The 19,140-nt window shown below is 40.1% G+C and overlaps 1 protein-coding gene across 2 annotated transcripts in view; it reads left to right on the top strand.

Annotated features, from left to right (window-relative positions):
• The window catches only part of LOC143886143 (ribosome-binding factor A family protein), a 53,943-nt gene extending 37,001 nt beyond the window's left edge, over positions 1-16,942 (top strand). For both annotated transcript variants that reach the window (XM_077390100.1, XM_077390099.1), the window contains exon 4: positions 16,698-16,942. The gene's annotated coding sequence lies outside the window, so the exon portion shown is untranslated. The remainder of the gene's footprint in view (positions 1-16,697) is intronic.
• The last annotated feature ends 2,198 nt before the right edge of the window (positions 16,943-19,140 follow it).

Here is a 19,140-nt window from a genome sequence, read left to right as displayed (position 1 = left end):
ATCATAGCATCTCAGATACATTAATGCATTGGGCGAGCGCATTCTATGGCTGCAACACAACTCAACTAAGCCTTTGTCCCAAACCAGTTGGGGTCGGCTAATGAATGCTTTAGAAAATTTTCATGATGAAGGTGAAAGAATCTACCAAGCTCAAAATGACTAAGTCTAATCCTGACACTAGTTGGGTTCATCTACATTGATCATTTTCTTCCATTCTCTCCTATCCAATGTCATGTTCTCTATTTTGTTCCTAGCTATCAAGTCTTTCCTCACTGTTTCTACCCAAGTTGTTTTCTGTCTTCCCCTATCTCTTTTTACTCCATCAACTTGGCACGAGTCGCCTCTTCTCACTGGAGCATCCAAAGGCCTATGTTGGATATGTCCAAACCATCTTAGGCAGTGCTCTCTTATCTTCTCCTCAATTGGTGCCACCCCCACCTTTTTACGAATGTCTTCATTTTTAATTCTATCTAACCTTGTGTGGCCGCACATCCATCTAAGCATTCGCATCTCCGCTACACTCATCTTATGCACATGCTGATGCTACTTCTTGGTGGCCCAACATTCTAAGCCGTACAGCATGGCTGGCCTCACAACTGTCTTATAAAACTTTCCCTTCAACTTGGTAGGGATTTTACGGTTGCACAGAACTCCTGAGGCAAGAAAATGTGGACTGTCGTACCTTACGTAGTTATTTGGTTTCTATTGACAGAAAGAAATAATAGAATATTTAATGACATGTCTAAGGCTGCTCGCCATACTTGCCTTTGTACCAAGATTGCCATTATAATGTGGGTCAACTGTAATGGGGGTACCGCCAACTCCATTATTCACATTCTGTGTAATGGTTTCACAGTTACGGCGGAAAAGAAGGCCACTAATTGTATTAATCCACGATGGTCTGCCCTTCCCAATGGCTACTTCAAGCTTAATTTTGATGGGAGCTCATTGGAGAATCCTGGTCCGGCGGGGATTGGAGGCGTTATACTTGACGCAAATGGTAACATCATTATGACGTATTCTGGTCCAGCAGGGTCATGTGATACAAATGAGGCGGAGGCCAAAGCTTTGCTCTTTGGACTTTGGTGGTATCAATCTCACAATTTGGGACCCCTAATCGTGGAAGGGGATTCCGCTAATGCTATTGCCTGGGCAGAGAATCTGTTAGCCTAAGGGTTCCCATGGGTTCATCCAATCACCATGTTTTGATGATCAACAAACACAAATTGATTAGTTCTTTTATAGACTAATGTGTTGCCTTGAGTGTTGTGCTATAGACAGGTTTTAACATGCTAACATATGCTAGCACACCACCATACATGGCCTATGCTTGAGAATGATCCAAATACAAGTCAAAGGAGCAGGAGCAAACTTGAATCATCTTGCCTTGGAGGTACAACCAAGGAGGAGCTCAATCTCAAGCATCTCAAGCAAGTGAACATTCAAAGGAACATCATTGAAGGCCAAAGCTTGAGGATCAACTTGCACAAAGGTCAAACGAGATTGAACACATTGGCGGCATCATCCTTGGAAGATGTCAAATCAAGTAGCCCGAGTTGAAGATCCCATAAGCAAGCCATGAACATAAAGGAAGATCAATGAAGGCTAGTTGAAGAAATGTTCACGAGAGTGCACAGAATGGTAGATTGTACACTCCATCTCTTGTGATTTCTTCTAAGGTCAAGGCACTCATAAAAGGACCTAAAACACACCTAAAAAATACTCCAAAATGTTTTCAAAAGTGACTCAAAACTAAGTGACCTCAAAGCCCAAGTGCTAAGTTAAGTTTTAAAATCGAAATACATGAAATTAACACTTGAAGGATCCCTCTTAGGCATATTGCGTAACAGGAGGAAGCGATGAAAGGGGAAGAAATGCCCGGAGGTGAGATTAAGGTTAAGTCGAGCAGATGGTATCTGGTCGGCTCTGTTCTAAAAGGCGGCTGCCCAGGCCGCCTAGGCGCTGGGCGCAGAAAAATCGCACCGCCCAGGTCCTGGGCGTTTAAAAAAGCGGTCTCACCGCCTGGGTGTTATTAGGCAGCCGCCCAAGTGATGAGGCGGCGCTTGGGCGGGGCGGGTTTGAAGACTCAGATGAAGATAGAGTCTTGGTCTTGGAGGGAGAGGACAATGATTGGTGAAGACTGAAGAAGTGCTTGGATTTTAATCTTTTTTTGTCATGGATTTGTGTTGTATTGTTAAATACTTAAATTATTAAGTACTTTATGCTTAATTTCTTATTATGTTTTTGACTTTTTGTTATTATTTATTGTTTAGTGCTTATGCATAAAATGGTTTGGATTGTTATGTATTCAAGTATTTATATTTTATATAAAAAAGTGCAAGATATTATGAAAATATATTAATATCTAAAATAAATGAAAAACACCTAAAAACGCCTGGGCGCTGGGAGGTCAGTCCGCTGCCCAGCGGTGCCCCTATTGCCACTACCATAATTTCAGTTGGCGGAAAAAATGCAGAATCTGCATGCAAACCAAATGGAAATCTGTTTCGCTATTTGCGGGCCAGGGGTGACCTCAAAGGGAGAGCTAAATCAGGGGTAGGTAACACCCTTGGGGACTGGTGGTGCTCCTCCTGTACGTATCTCAACTTCAAGTGGCGGGATAAATGCCGTTGGTGTCGACGGATTAGAAACCCTTCTAAATGGGTAATTCGTTCTAGTCCAATACCACATCCGGAGGCTGATTATGGGGGGGGGGTGATCGGTGGCCTGACACTGGTAAAATTTCCTCACACGAGGAAGGAGGGATCTTGATCTTATCCATTTCGGGTAGGGAAGTGGAAGTTCGAATGGATACCCTCAAAGCCTGTCTGATAGGGAAATAGAAAGAACACAATGGATCTTTAGAGGACCTTTGGCTTTGGGCACAAAAGTCTTGGGATATTTCATCTTTACAATGCCCATGCATCCTGGCTAAGGATGAGGTCCTGTTTATGTTTGAATCAGAACTGCAGGCCTCACAGATCCTCTTTAAGGGATCTGAGGCTCTAGGGACTCATTTGCTCTCTCTCTCTCTCTCACCATGGAATTGGGAGTTTCTCCCAGGAGAGGAAGCTCTTTTGGTCAAGTTCTATGGTAGCCATATCAACGGTGGAGGCTATAGGGAATCTTTTTGGTAAGGTCTTGGAAACAAAGATGGAAGGAAGTCACCAAAATTCTATGAGCTTTGTTTCGGCCAAAATTCTAGCTCCCAGATAGAAGATTTCAGATTTCTTTGTTAAAATTAGGATCCTAGATAACGTCTATACCATCGGGGTTGAAATCCCGAAAAAAATAGGTGAATGTTCAACATTTTTTGAGCCTTTTTGCTCCCTGGGTCGGCGGTCGGGCTTGGGTAATTCGATATCGTCACCGGTTGAAGGCCCTCTGAAGACTCAGGGTTGCCTTTTCGACGTACCCTCGGACCCCTTGCAGATTTTAAATTTCAAACCAAACCAATCAAATCTCATTGGTGTGCTGCCCAAGGCTAGACCTGAGATAGGCCTTGAGAAAGGTGTTATGGGACCTGGAAACAAGATTTTTGGTCAGACTTGCCTGTCTCTGGTGGAGCCTGAGTCAAATGACCCTCCTGCCCCTAGGCGGAAAGTTACGTGGATGGACCTGTCCACCAAGATGAGTAAAAAAGCTGGCTATTACTCAAGGGTAAGGAACTCTTCTTCTGGTGAGAGCCACCTAGGACTCAAGGCCAGGGTGACAAGACCAAAAGAAAAGTTTATTACAAGTATTTTGGTGAAATCTTCAGGAACTTTTTTAGGAGGGGTAAAGGAAAAAAGCCGTAGCCGGTTTCCGAAACCTCTCAAATATTTTTCCCATTCACCCGGGATAGGCTTAGCTTACGGATAAGTCACTAGTAGCTTCCCCCTATCTCTAGAAGATATTGGTTTTTTGTGAACGGGAGTCCCTCCATCTAGTACCTTCAGTAGACGTGAGGTTATAGAGGCCAAAACGTGTTGCGGAAGTTTCCTTTTTCTATTATTTTTTTGACATTGGGGAACGGGCCTTATTCCTTAAATTATTTAAGTTTTAATGCTAAAAAAAAATGTTCTGTTAGGTCTAAGCCACCTGTCTTTGCGCGTCCCCGCGTTTTGAGCGATCCCTTCTTCATTTTTTAGGAGCGGGAAGGTGTAAGGTCTTGGGATTAGATTTATAGGGCTTCATTAGTATAGTTTCTTGATAAGAAGTAAGTCGCGCAAAGGAGAGCTTTTTGGATTTATTTGGTACTCTGGGAGTCTGGGCTATTTTTTTCACTCTCAATCAATCAGGTATGGATAACGAGTATTCTTGTTGCGCTGGAGGTAGGAGCTGACGGCTATTTATGGAGATTCTTGTTTTAGAAAATATTCTCAAAAGGATGAGGATGATGACCTATGATGAAGAGAGGGCTCTCATCAATGACCCAACTCACGAGGAGATGTCGGGAGATCTTCTTCGGAAGCAGTGGAGATCATTCAAATTAGAGACTCAAGACCGCCCCTTCACTTTGTACAGTCTCTGTGGGACGGGCTCGGTCAAAGATACCCATTCGCCACTATATAACACCCTTTCTTCAAATTAATGTTGAGTGAAGAAAGGGCCGCGAGGAGGCTGAATTGGGAAGCTAACAAGATAGTAGGCATCCAGCTTGTGGAAGAAATGATCACTAGCAGAAAAACCCAGGATTCCTAGATCGGATTCCGGAGGAATTACTCATTGATATGCTGGATTTCCAAATCCGACACATCGTGGAGGAATTGGAGAAGTGTTCGGCATAGTTACTCAAGATCTCTGTGGGAAGATCGCAAAGGTTAGAAACGGTCATTACTTTTTGGAATCAGTAGAAGGCAGATAGGTATTTTAGGTCTATAGCAGTGGAAGCATCTCTTGGTGACTCACAGGTGTTCTTGGTTCATGGTGCTGCTGGAGCTTTTGGGGTGGAGTTTTTGTATTGTATAAAGAAAAAGTCAATCTATAGTAACTATAGCTATGAGGGGTTCTGTGGGTATTTTTTGTTTTGTTCTTTTGGTTTAGGGTACACCCTGACCAATCATACTATGCAAAAGCAAGTGGGGACTCCTGGTCCCCAGTGTAATCCCCAATGTAATGCTCATGGAATGAATACAATTGTCATATTTCAAAAAAAAAATGAAATTAGCACTTGAAAAATGGGTCCTGCATATAAATCCTATCATAACTGGTCCAATACATTTTCAAATATTTTTTCAAATATTTTTTACACAAAGATCTCACCGTTTAATCCGATAAGAAACGAAGGAGATATGAATTTTACAAGTTAGAAGCTGAAATCTAGAATTCAGAATTCGGTATCTGAATTCCGTGGGATCCCACGGAGTTCCGTGAAGTGCGCTGGAACTTAAAAAATATAGACGTTGGAGTTCTAAAAGTTGCACATAATTACCGTTTTGTCCCCATAACGGCTAGTTTTGATTTTTGGCTATATATATGGGTTTAAACTTGCATTTTAACTCAAGAAAAAGGTTTTCCAACTTATCTAAGGCCTATACAAACACTTGCAAACCCTCTTTGCATTGAATATCTCTCTCCATGTCATTTGTGCCTTGATCTTGATTAAACCCTTTTGTGAGTGGATTAAACCTTACTTGTAATCTTCTTTGAGAGAATTTTTGTGTGAGCTTCAACTTCTAATCAAGCCTACTTAGAGGCTATATATTCTTCTTATTTCTTCAAGATTGTAATGAGGGTCTTCGATTCGGCCCGCTAGCAATGGTGAATCAAGCTTGTAAGAGGGTTTTACGCTTCAGCCCTTGAGAAAGGAGAAGCTTTCTTATAAGAGGCTCTTACGCTTTTACCCAAGAAAGGTGAAGCTTGTTGATTGTAATTGGCTCATTGATTCGGCCATTTGAAAAAGGATCGAGATAGTGGAACCCGCACGTATGTGGAGTGTGGACGTAGGACTTGCTTTGAACCGCGCAAATCCTTGTGTTCATTGTCTCTTTCACTCTTATCTTCATTGTGCAATATTGTTGGTAATATCTTTTACTTATTCTTTTACTAATCAATAAGGGCTAGTTCCATTATCAATTTCTAGGGTTTAAACACATTGTAAATTCAAAATTTTGAATTAGACCCAATTCACCCCCCTCTTGATTTGCCTATTGGGATTTTAGAATCGCTGTGCTCGTCCATGGCGGTTGGCAAATTCGGTGGGCGAGATTCGTGACCTAGTTTGTGTCATCCATCCTTCGCTGGTGCATAGACGATGTTTGGCAAATACTATGGCGGACCAACTAGCTAACGAGGGTGTGAGGCTTTTGGATACTGATGCCATTTTTAACGATCAAGCCACATAAGTTGTTTGAGAATTCAACGATAGGCCTAAGTATGATGGTGGCAACCCAAGAGGATGGCTGAATTGGATGTTAAAAAAAAATTTCCCTTTTCAAAACAACTACCCAATGTTAGCCCAAATTAAAGTTAGAAGATCAATTAACAAATTAAATCAAGAAAGATAAATCTAAGTGCAAGAAATATAAAGAGAGTGCACCAAAGATTTAAAGTGGTTCGGTCCTCAAACCCACGAGGCGTGCTCCACTCCACCAACACAATAGGTTGATGGCTTCACTATTTGATCTTCTTAACTTCGGCAAAGATCGGTGCCAAAAATACAACCAACTACTTTAACCTTGGTGGCGATCCCCACCACGGAGAGAAGGTTACACGTCTTCGAACACTCGCCCAATTATAATGTTCGATGAAGAAAGAAAGAAAGCAAGAATCCCTTTGAAAGGGTTACAATCTTGATGTAGAAGATGTACAATGAAAGCTCCTAATCTAATCCTTGTCTTTGAATCAAGAGAGGCTCAAGTATGTTCTTTAACACAATATGTATTCAAATGAGGCTTAGGGAGTGTTAGAATAGTGTTTAGAAAGGTTAGAGGCTTTTATATAGGCAAGGAAGACAAAAACTAGCCGTTATAGGGCTCCCAACGGCTAGTACGGAAGCTACGGACGGAGTTCCGAGCTAGCTGTTATGGTTTTTTTATTTTGGAACAAAAGCCTCCATGGAATTCTGTGAGATCCCACAGTCTCGGAATTCTGTGGGATTTCACGGAATTTTGTAACTGGTTTTCCAGATTTCAGCGGCCAACTTGTAAAATTCATATCATTTTCATTTCCAATCGGATTTCGACGTTCTTGTGCTCTACGGACACTAGAAGAAGGAGATCTATATGTTAAAAATATTTTTAAAAATATTTAAAAATGCTTTGGATCAATTATTATCAAATTAAGGTGTTTGGTCACTAAATGAATTTCTAAGCTAGTGCCAATGATGTCTATCTTTGGGGTGTGTTCTCTAAGGTTCGTCCCAAGATATTTATCATATTTTAGAACCCTAATAGTGTATGTTTAAGCCTTGTTAAGTGCTCATTGGTCCTCTCATAGTCCTAAGCTAAGGATTGGACTTTTACATTCTAAGACTTGACAAATACTCGATTTCTTTAATGTCTTCATCTCTTCAAGTCTTCACTGTCACCATGGATCATCTCTTCCATTCTTTTGGCTTCACAAGGTCATCATGAAATGCTCCGAGCCTTCATCTTCCTTTGGAACCAAATGATCTTCTCCATTTGGTTCATGCCACGATCCATGCAATGTCTTTGACTTTTGTTTTTGGTTGCTTGAATCTCCAACACATGCACTTAAACATCAAACACATTAGAAATACAACACAAATCAACTTGTGTTTGGAATCTTCAAAACATAGAAGATTGCCAAGGTGGGAACCATTGGGCTTACAGTCTCACCCTTTTTTATGATGACAACACACAAGGTGATTGCCACATTTTAGCACAATTTACCTAAAACTTCACCCCCTTTGTCATCAACAAAAAGAAGGGGTGAGAGTTAAACATAAGGGAATAAAAATATGCAAGATAAACTCCCCCTTAGTCAAGGCATATATCAAATCTAAACTCCTTATAAAAATTCAAACAACGAGGGTAATAAACAAAATGGGTTTTATAAGTAAAGCATATACAGGCTCCCCCTAAATCAAATCTCCCCCTATTTGAAGATAGAATTTTTTTTATTGGGGATCATAAAAAAATTGCCGAGTTAAAGATAAATCAAGTCAAAGAAGAACCTTGGGCATTTGAAATTAATTGAAAGATATTCAAATTGAAGTGCAAGCCCCTAAACGAGGATAATCACATGAGTAGAATCAAGTGGAGGCTTTGGGAACCCAAGCTTTCTTGGTTCCTCCACTATCCCTAATCTTAGATGCACATTGAAATTGATAGTGGTAACGGATCCCACAATAATGGCATCTAATAGAAGGGTTTGCAAGACTAGTTTTATCAAAATATGCATGTTTATGCCCTTGACTTGCCCTTTTCAAGATTATGTCAATAATTTTATCACCATTTAAAAAACCATGAAGACATAATCTTAGTCTTTCATTTTCATTATGAAGACGGGTTATTTGTTTTAAAAACTCACTTTTCCCATCTTCATAACATTTGGAGGAGCTTGCCACATTTTGGAATTTAACTATTTGGCAAGTTTTCTCATCCAAACTATCCTTAAGGGTTTCAATCTCAAGTTTAAGATTTTCAATTTGCACTTGAGCTTGAGATTTGAAAGAAGACGATTCATTTTTCAAAATATCAAGTTCATTTTCTAATTTGGAAATAGATTTCTTAAGAACGTTTTTTTTTAGATTTGGGAATGCAAAGTACTACACAATTCATCATAAGACATGCTTCCACTATCACTACTAGATGAACTATGAAAGGGGTTTGAATTTACCTCATCTTCATGGGTGAGTGCCATGAAGCACAAATCTTTCTTAGTTCCCCTCTCACTTGAGCTTTTGGTTGAAGAGCTTGACTCATCTCAAGCGGCTACAAGTCCTTTTTTCTTCTTCCAATCGTTCTTCTTTCCCTTGTACTTCGAGGATGATGACTTGAGAAGTGGACACTCCGGCCTCTTGTGTCCCGGCTTCTTACAATTGTAGCATCTTATTCCACCCCCTAAGTCACTTTCTTTTTCTTCCTTCTTCCTTTTATCTTTCTTGTGCTTCTTTCTCCATAGGCTTTTCAATTTTCTCAAAGCTTCTTCCTTATCACTATCCGCTTCACTTGAAGATGATGAGTCTGCCTTTGAGGCTTTGAGTGCTAGGGACTTGATTTCTTTTTCTTTTGGCTTTTTCTTCTCTTGCCGGCTATTGAGGAGCATCTCATGAGTGATAAGAGATCCTACAAGCTCCTCCAAAGTGAGCTTAGAGAGATCCTTTGATTCTTATACGGCGGTTACCTTCGGATCCCAATTTGGCGGAAGTGACCTAAGCAACTTACTCACAAGCTCATCATTAGAATAAGATTTACCAAGGTTAGCCAATTCATTAGTAATTCTAGTAAATCGGGTATACATTTTGGAGATGCTTCCATTTGGGTCCATTCTAAACATTTCATATTTGCTCTTTAACAAGTTTATTTTGGAATCCTTGACTTGAGATGTTCCCTCATGTGTAACGGCAAGGGTATCCCAAATAACCTTGGCGGAATAAAAAAGAGCTATCCTATTAAACTTCTCCGTAGATAAGGCACAAAACAAAGAATTAATAGTTTTGTAGTTCAAGTTTGCTTGCCTTTTTTCTACAACACTCCCTTCTTTAAAGGGCTTGGAAGGTCAAGTGGATCCATTGTTGACAATATGCCAAAGCTCCACATCTATGGAAAGAAGATAGATGCGCATCTTTGTCTTCCAATGTCCATAGTTGGACCCATCAAAGAAAGGAGGTCTACTTGTGGAATGGCCTTCAGGAAGTCCGGTTCCAATCATGTTAGCCATTTCACAAATAGAAGAGTTGCCAACGATCTTTCCCTTGTTATATTTTGAAAACCTTACCAAAGTTTTGAAAAATCTCTTTTAAGAGCCAATGCTCTGTCACCAAGTGAGAACTCAACGATAGGCACAAGTATGATGGTGGCAACCCAAGAGGGGTGGGTGGGGGGGTGAATTGGATGTTAAAAAAAAATTTTCCCTTTTCAAAATAACTACCCAATTTTAGCCCAAATTAAAGTTAGAAGATCAATTAACAAATTAAACCAAGAAAGATAAATCTAAGTGCAAGAAATATAAAGAGAGAGGTAGAATAAGTGCACCAAAGATTTAAAGTGGTTCGGTCCTCAAACCCATGAGGCCTACTCCACTCCAACAAAATAGGTTGATGGCTTCACTATTTGATCTTCTTAACTTTAGCGATGATCGGTGCCAAAAATGCAACCAACCACTTTAACCTTGGTGGCGATCCCCACCACGGAGAGAAGGCTACGCATCTCCGAACACTCGCTCATTTACAATGTTTGATGAAGAAAGAAAGAAAGCAAAAATCCCTTTCAAAGGGTTACGATCTTGATGTAGAAGATGCACAATGAAAACTCCTAATCCAATCCTTGTCTTTGAATCAAGAGAGGCTCAAGTATGTTTTTTAACTCAATATGTATTCAAATGAGGCTTCAAGAGTATTAGAATAGTGTTTAGAAAGGTTAGAGGCTTTTATATAGGCAAGGGAGACAAAAACTAGCCATTATAGGGCTCCTAACGGCTAGTACGGAAGCTACAGATGGAGTTCTGACCTAGCCGTTATGGCTTTTTTATTTTGGAACACAAGCCTCCACGGAATTCCGAGGTGGGATTTCATGGAATTCCGTAACTGGTTTTCAGATTTCAGCGGGCAACTTGTAATATTCATATCTCCTTCGTTTCTTATCGGATTTCGACGTACTTGTGCTCTACGAACATTAGAAGGAGGAGATCTATATGTTAAAAATATTTTCAAAAATATTTAAAATGTCTTGGATCAATTATTATCAAATTAAGGTGTATGGTCACTAAATGAACTACTAAGCAAGTGCCAATGATGTCTATCTTTGGGTGTGTTCTCTAAGGTTCGTCCCAAGATATTTATCATATTTTAGAACCCTAATAGTGTATGTTTAAGCCTTGTTAAGTGCTCATTGGTCCTCTCATAGGTCCCAAGCTAAGGATTGGACTTTTACATTCTAAGACTTGACAAACACTCGATTTCTTCAATGTCTTCATCTCTTAAAGTCTTCATTGTCACCATGGATCATCTCTTCCATTCTTTTTGCTTCACAAGGTCATCATGAAATGCTCCGAGCCTTCATCTTCCTTTGGAACCAAATGATCTTCTCCATTTGGTTCATGCCACGATCCATGCAATGTCTTTGACTTTTGTGTTTGATTGCTTGAATCTCCAACAGATGCACTTAAACATCAAACACATTAGAAATACAACACAAATCAACTTGTGTTTGGAATCATCAAAACATAGAAGATTGCCAAGGTGGGAACCATTGGGCTTATCATTGTTTAAACTTTTGTTTAGCATTTTGTTGCTTCTTTATGTAATTATAGGGTCGTCTTGTTCCCCGTGATTGCATTTACCTTATTTGAAATGAAATCGTTACTTTTCAAAAAAAAAAAAAGATCTGCCAACTCGTTGTGGATCCCAGACGGGCGGAGGGCAGTTTGGCGCATCGCCGATGTCGCCTCTCACATGCGTCTCCCCACACTCGGTGGTGGAGGTGGTGTTTTGTTGTGTTGTTCTCTCTTGTTCCCTTTTTTGTCAGGCGTGTTTTTGTGTCTGCGTTTCCTGTGAACTTGGAATAAGGATCCGAATTTCACGAGAAAAGAGAGGTTTCCGGACTCGCCACCTAGGTTAGGCCTAGGACCCATGATCTACATTTCTAATGAATTCGGGATAAAAATTCGAATTTTAAGAGAAATGCAATGATCCATGTTGCCGTCTAGTTTGGGGCCTAAGCCCCTGATTAACTCTATTTCGGCATGGTCTTGATAGAAATCTGGGTAAAGGGATATGGTTACATTAGGGGAAGGTGTTAGGCACCCCTCACGCCCGGAAAATGCAGCCTCTTGAGTTGAATTGGTTGATGTTAGGAAAACTTTAGCAAAATTGATCTTAAACTCTCTTTTACGATTAAGCTTATTCCTGAGTTGGATTTCAAGCTGAAGGAAGGGTAAAAATAGTAAGGAAAGTGGGTCTTTTGCTTATGCTGAATATAAATACATAAAGCAGTAAAGAAATTAAGTAAAATGAAAGAAAGCTCTTTCGGCATGGAGATTGGATTTAATTTAATCAGAAAAACAAAGGGTTTTCTTTAATTCAACCTTTGACGGACGGTAATGCTTAGAAGATTGAGATTGCCACTAAATCTACTTCTCAGGCGTTAGCCTTTTTGAACAAGTCAAATGAGCATCTAGAAGCAAAGGAGATCTCAAGCTAGTCAATTACCGAAAGCGAAGAGTGAAAATTAAAGAAAAGTCTTTACGAGGGAGGCAAAGGGTTTTGTATTAAAAGCAGTACGGAACCCCTCTGTTAACAAATAAGGAATTTCTTTAATCTAGTATGTTTGTAGACAACAACAATAAAATGATTGCGATAGACGTCACTGCGGATCCGGACATCGGGGAGGATCGAGGGTCATGCTTCCCCGTATCACTATCGAATACTGAGAAGAACGGTCTATCGTTAATCAGATTGTTTGTTGCGTACAAATAACTATATTTAAAGTAGTCTTTGTTTGAGACTTCATTTACATTTCAAGGGACTTCCTTAATCTAGTGTGTTTGTAGACAACACTAAAATGATTGAGATAGATGTCACTGCGGATTTCGGACATCGGGGAGGTCGAGGCCCAGGCTTCCCTGTATCGCTGTCGAATACCTAGAAGAACAGTCTATTGTTAATCAGATTGTTTGTTGCGTACAAATAACCAGAATTAAAGATATGGTCTTTCTTTAGACTATATATAGTAAAGGAATCTATTTAATCTAGTATGTTCATAGACAAAAATACTAAAAAGATTGAGATAGACCATACAACACTTCGCTCAGACCAAGTCATGCAGCTAGAAGCATGGTACATCTCTAATTAGATTGATTGTTGAATACAAATAACCGGAATTAAGGAAATACCCTTTGTTTAGACTTTATAGGCAGTAAAGGAATCTCTTTTATCTATTATGTTCACAAACAACAAGACTAAAAATATTAAGAGGGACCATGCAACACTTTGCTCTAACCACTGTTAGGCACCTGGATGCATGGTCAATCTCTAATCATATTGATTTTGAATACAAATAACCACAATTAAGGAAAGGGAAGTGATATATCTGCCCTTTCTCATTAGTTTGGACACCCAGCTGCAGTGTACGTGACAATCAAATCCGTTGAATCCTTCCTATGTGAAGTACGATAGGCCTTTTGCAGTCATAGATACACTACAACTGGGTGTCCCAAGTAATGAGAAGGGACATATCTATCACTCCCATTAAGGAAATAGCCTTTGTTTAGACTTTATAGGCAGTAAAGGAACTTCTTTAATCTAGTATGTTCATAGACAACAATACTAAAATGATTGAGAGGGACCATGCAACACTTGCTCTTACCACTGTTAGGCACCTAGATGCATGGTCAATCTCTAATCAGATTGATTATTGAATATAAATAACCGGAATTAAGGAAATAGCCCTTGTTTAAACTTTATAAGCAATATAGGAACTTCTTTAATCTAGTATGTTCATAGACAACAATACTAAAAAGATTGAGAGGGACTATGCAACAATTCACGCTAACCAGTGTTAGGCACCTAGATGCATGGTCAATCTCTAATCAGATTGATTGTTGAATACAAATAACCAGAATTAAGGAAATAGCCTTTGTTTAGACTTTATAGGCAATACAGGAACTTCTTTAATCTAGTATGTTCATAGACAACAATACTAAAAAGATTGAGATGGACCATGCAACACTTCGCTCTAACCACTGTTAGGCACCTAGATGCATGGTCAATCTCTAAGGAAATAGCCTTTGTTTAGACTTTATAGGCAGTAAAGGAACTTTTTTAATCTAGTATGTTCATAGACAACAATACTAAAAAGATTGAGAGGGACCATGCAACACTTCGCTCTAACCACTGTTAGGCACCTAGATGCATGGTCAATCTCTAATCAGATTGATTGTTGAATACAAATAACCGGAATTAAGGAAATAGCCTTTGTTTAAAAGGGGGAGAATGAGGGGATTTATGCTAAGGGTTTGGGGCGAGAGGATCCCCAAACCCTATAGCTACCCACAACCTGTTTTTGTGAAAGAAAGTGCAAAAAACTGTAAAAGTACCTAGTTTAGGGTTGGTGCTGCTTTAAATCATCAGAAATTCGGCAGAACTCCTATACCCGGTGATACAACAAAAGTGATTTCAGCCGAAACTGGTTCTGGAAATCGCTCCAAGCTTTTATCTCTTTCTCTTTCTAGGGTTTTCTAAAACCAAAGGGGAAAGGGGTGTAAATACCAAGGAGGAGGGGTGTTAAAGGCTAAAGGGGGTGTACTAACCAAAAGGGGGTACTAATGCTAAATGGGTGAACTAACCAAAAGGGGGGTTGTAAAAACCAGAGCAAAAGCAAGTGGCGGGAGAAAGGGATGAGAAATGAGGGAGGGGTCCCTTTTATAGATTTTCTTGGAAAAATCGAAGGGAACCCCTCCCTTGCGATTTTGGGAGGCTCCAAAATTGCAGGAGTCTCCCCAAAATCGCAAGGGGTGGGTCCCACCTCCCGATTTTTGGGTTTTTGGGACGCGGTCAAGGTTTTGAGGCACCGGGAATGGGTTTTGGGATTCCGAGAGTGGTTTTTTGGCTGTAGGGATGCTTGCCAGTTCCATTACAATTATTCCAGTATCCCAAACTGATCTCCAGTTGTCGGAAAATGGTTTCGAGCAGTGAAAAAGTAACTTTTGGTAGTTACTTTATGGTTTTTGGTAGCAACAAAACGATCGATTGCTCTGGTTTATTGGCAAATGGTTTCTGGTTCCCAATGAAATATCTTAGGTAGCCAAATGTGATTTTTGGTTCCTAAGGAGTATTTCCTGATAATCGAGGGTGATTTCCGGTTCCCAGAAGGTGGTTTCTGGTAACCAAAAGTGGTTTCCTGGTCCTAGAAATGGGTTCGGGTCCCTAAAAGTTGGTATCGGGTTCTCGGTTTTTGGTACTGGTTTGTGGGTGGCTTGACAAGTGGTCTCTGGCTCTAGAATGGTTGTTCCTGATAGCCAAAGTGGTTTCCGGTTCCCAAAAAGTGGTTTTCGGGCCCTAGAAATAGGTTCCGGGTCCCTCTAAGTTGGTACTGAGTTCCCGAATTTTTGTTCTGGTTTGTGGGCGGCTTGAAAAGTGGTCTCTGGCGCTAAAAAGGTTGTTCCTAGTAGCCAAAGTGGTTTCCGGTTTCCAAAAGGTGGTTTCTGGTGACAGAAAGGTGGTTCCGGTTCCCAGAAATGGCTTCCGGTGGAGCTTTTGCTGAGTGTTGGTGTTTGGATCTTCAGGATGTTGTGTTTGCTGTAAAAGTGGGCGTCGAGACCTATGTTTGACCATTTCAGGGCTCTTTCTAAAGGTTTTGGTAAACTCGGATGGTTCTAAATGCAAGCTTGGTTGCAGACGGTCTTGGGTATTGGGTGTCTGGGTTGTTAGGGTGGCTTGGAAAACTTTGTGTCTTGGAAAAACCTAGAGAAATACTGAGAGATATCGCGAGAAAGGCCAGAGAAGCTCCAGGACTCATCTGTCATCGCAGCAACCTATCATTAGTCCAGTCTTGACAAAATGGGGTGTCTACACTCGGTTGCTGATGCGCTTCCCAGAGATGGTGTTTTCATGGAAGACCCGACGCTCTTTGATTCGCTCCCACCCTGATGATTGTGTTGTTTCTCTTGTTGTTGATGTTTTTAATTCCTGTTTTACTTGCTTTTTTGATATTTTTGTCGTGTATTTCGACCATCTCGGTCATCCCTTTTAATAAATTGGTTATCATTTAAAAAAAAAAGGAGGTGTCTTAAGAGATGACTCTGGAAATACCTTATGGGCCTTCTCAGGTTCAATAGGAGTAGTGGATTCTAATGAAGCAGAAGTGAGAGTAGTGCTTCAGGGTCTGCTTCACTCTAACCTATTAAACCAAGTGTTGATAGAAGGGGATTCCCTCAATGTCATCAAATGGCTCAAGGGTACTACTCCTATCCCTTGGAGATTTGCACACTGGTTCGATGAAATTTAGGATAAATTGGTGGTTCAGATGTTTATTTCATCGATGTTAAGAGATCCGCCAACAGGGATGTAGATCAAATGCCGAGGGAAGGTGTTTCAAGGGCTACTATTGAGATGTTTGACTATTGGCTGCCATGATTTGTCGCGTGCCCAGTTTATGTTTGAGTTGGGCGGGCTTCTCGTTTTTGTATAGTTTGTTTCCTCCCATTATTTGTACTCCTGACCTTCTTGGTCGCGATTTTTTCGCTCTATTTTAATATATTTCCCATTCAAAAAAAGGTAGTCAAGTCATCCATTTGCATCGTTCTTATGTGGAACATTCATTTTGGCAGTTTGATCTCGAGACTTGTACAAGTAATTGATTGTGATTTCTCTTTAATTCCCATTGCTTTGTGAATGAAACTAGTAAATGTTGGTTTAATAATCTCCTTCCTCACCCATAACAAATCCCAAGAACCAATTTTTTCTGGGTAATGCGTTGATTATTTGAATCAGTTAACTTATGTATCTGCCATTCAAAAAAAAGCTTAATTAGGTATATTTATTGATTTCTAGATGTTAATCATTCTCATTTTCGTTGTGGTTTACTATGCAGGTTAGTCCTGTTATAGTTTTGCTCAGATGGTGGGGAGAAGCTCTCTTTCGAAAGTGCGGTGTGATCACCAATTACTGACATGTATTAAAGACTCAACTTTGACATTGAGTTTGATTAATTTGATTCTTCCCTCAGTTCTAAATAATATTCCCGAAATATCGGTATGTATTTCATCTTTAAACCGAAAATTTGAAGTGTCTAAAATGGTTTAGGCACCCTTTTTTTAGGTGTCCACTTAACAGCCACAGATAATTAGCTAAATGTTGAGCACTGGGGTGGTACGCTGTTTGATTTAGGGCCTCTTTGGATACCACCAAAATAACATCATATTTGCAAATAAGGTTTTAGTAAGTTGATCTAATTTGCAAATGGAACTGTAGGGTCACTTTGACTAGGGTTTCCCATTGAACCATCATGAAGACGATCCTATGTTGGAGTAGTGGACCTTTTGTCCTTGTAATACACCTTGGGAGGATATTATGAGAAATTGGAGGATGGTCTTACCTGAGAAAAGGATTTGGTTTAAATTCGTCTCTAGGTGTGTGGGTGAAGTTAAATTTCAAGGGAAGCTCAAAAGGGAATCTTGGTAGAGTGGGCATCGGTGGTGGCTTATAATCGCTTTGTGGGACACATTGTCCATGTTGTAGGCTGCAATTTGTTAATAAAATAACTCGTTACATCTAAAAAAAAGTGTGCCTCTCTATAAGTCATTCTATATCAGTTAAATGTAAATATAAATTCATTCTAACCATTGTAACGAGATTAGCTCTTATCGAAGAAGAAATAATCTCATTTGCAATTACTGATTGGGCTTTTGATATCTGCACACCCAGTATCAGTAACAGCACCACACAATTTCTTGTTTTCAAAAGTGTGCAAAGGCTGGGATGGGAATAATTGTCCCAACTGGTTATTTTTTATCACATAATATGTTGTTTTAATCTAGAAAGTGTCTTTGTGCACAGAGGACCGGACATTCACTCAGAAGCGAATCAAGTGGCTGATCTTCCCTCTAAGAAGATCAATCATGTTGCGAACTAATTTAGGTTTGTAACTGTTAATCTACATGGTGGAGGAGAAAGACAGGAGAGAGATTAAAGAGAGAAATGAGAGAGAGAGAGAGAGAGAGAGAGAGAGAGAGAGAGAGGCGTGAGAGGGAGAGTGTGAAAGTTAATTCACTCCCCTCTGAAAACTTCATTCAATCCTTTTGCCAAGTCTGTCCCTCTCTGGGCATGAGGAGGGGGTTTCTATTGTAAAAAAGCTGGAGTCCTTGGGGTGTGAATGATGGTGCGGGACTACTTTGGTCAACGCCGGGGGGATCTCCGAGCGTCATCTACTTGGGAAACTCTAGCGGAAGGGGCTATTGTAGTTGAGGGTATCGAATAGAGGGACTGAAGGATGTATATATAAATCTTATAGCTGGATACTAAGTCTAGATGCCCTTCAAGTGCTGAAATTGCAGAAGGATTGCTGCAGAAAAAGTCTTATAAAAAAGGAAAAACTATTAAAGCATCACCCCAAAAAAGTTACAAATGTGTTGCAGGGTGTAATTTTATAAGAAAACAAGTATTTATTTTATTTTGAAAAAAAAAATCCGTGGGAAATGAGTTTGCCATGGGCTGGAAAACTCATTTTTATATAAATATTTTTCCAAATTAAGCATGGCCATTTTGTCGCATTTGCAAATAAAATCATATTTTAATAATATTACATGCAAATATAGACCAATTTAGTGGGCACCCAAAGAAGCCCTTAATAAGCTTTTTCACCATTTCATAATTTTGCATGACTATTCTGTAGATTAGAGATTTACGGGCAAATATCCCCTTTTAAGATAAATGAACAGGTGCAACTCATTTGCACCAACCCCATACAGTGGACTTTTGGACCCGATCATCCTCTACCGTCCATCTAGCGGGCCCAAAAATCATTATGAGTAGAAGATCTTAATCTTTGGTCGGTGGTCTCCAAATAGAGACGGATGTTGTATCCATCTGCTGCATGGCATGCCACCATCGGATGGTTCATATTGTCCTACGAAGCACATCCACAGTGGGACCCACCGGATGAATCAAGACGTCCTTCCATTGATGTGTGGGCCCATCATATGGTGCAAGCGAGTTGCACTGGATTAGTGGATTACTCCCCCTTTCTTTTATGTCTCTCCATCTTTTATTTCGTTTTGGATTTTGAGAATTGACTTTCAGTTAAAATTATGGGGTTGATAAAATCCCCCCCTTCTAGTCCACAGCCGGTGCAACACTACTCCAACCGATGTCTCTCTCCAACATGAACCGTGGTGGGCTGAACATAAATTTGTTGAACTCTTTGAACAAGGTAGCTCCACCCATATTTTTCAAAATGAACTGTACGCCCCATACAATAGGATGATCCAAGCCATCCATATGATTGGCCACAACGTAAATAGGTTGTGCCCCCAAAA

The sequence above is a fragment of the Tasmannia lanceolata genome, unplaced genomic scaffold (genome assembly GCF_043159265.1).
Source record: "Tasmannia lanceolata isolate RefF3 unplaced genomic scaffold, GAP_Taslan_0.1 ptg000011l, whole genome shotgun sequence".
NCBI lineage: Eukaryota > Viridiplantae > Streptophyta > Magnoliopsida > Canellales > Winteraceae > Tasmannia > Tasmannia lanceolata.
This window is presented reverse-complemented; position numbering and strand designations above follow the sequence as displayed.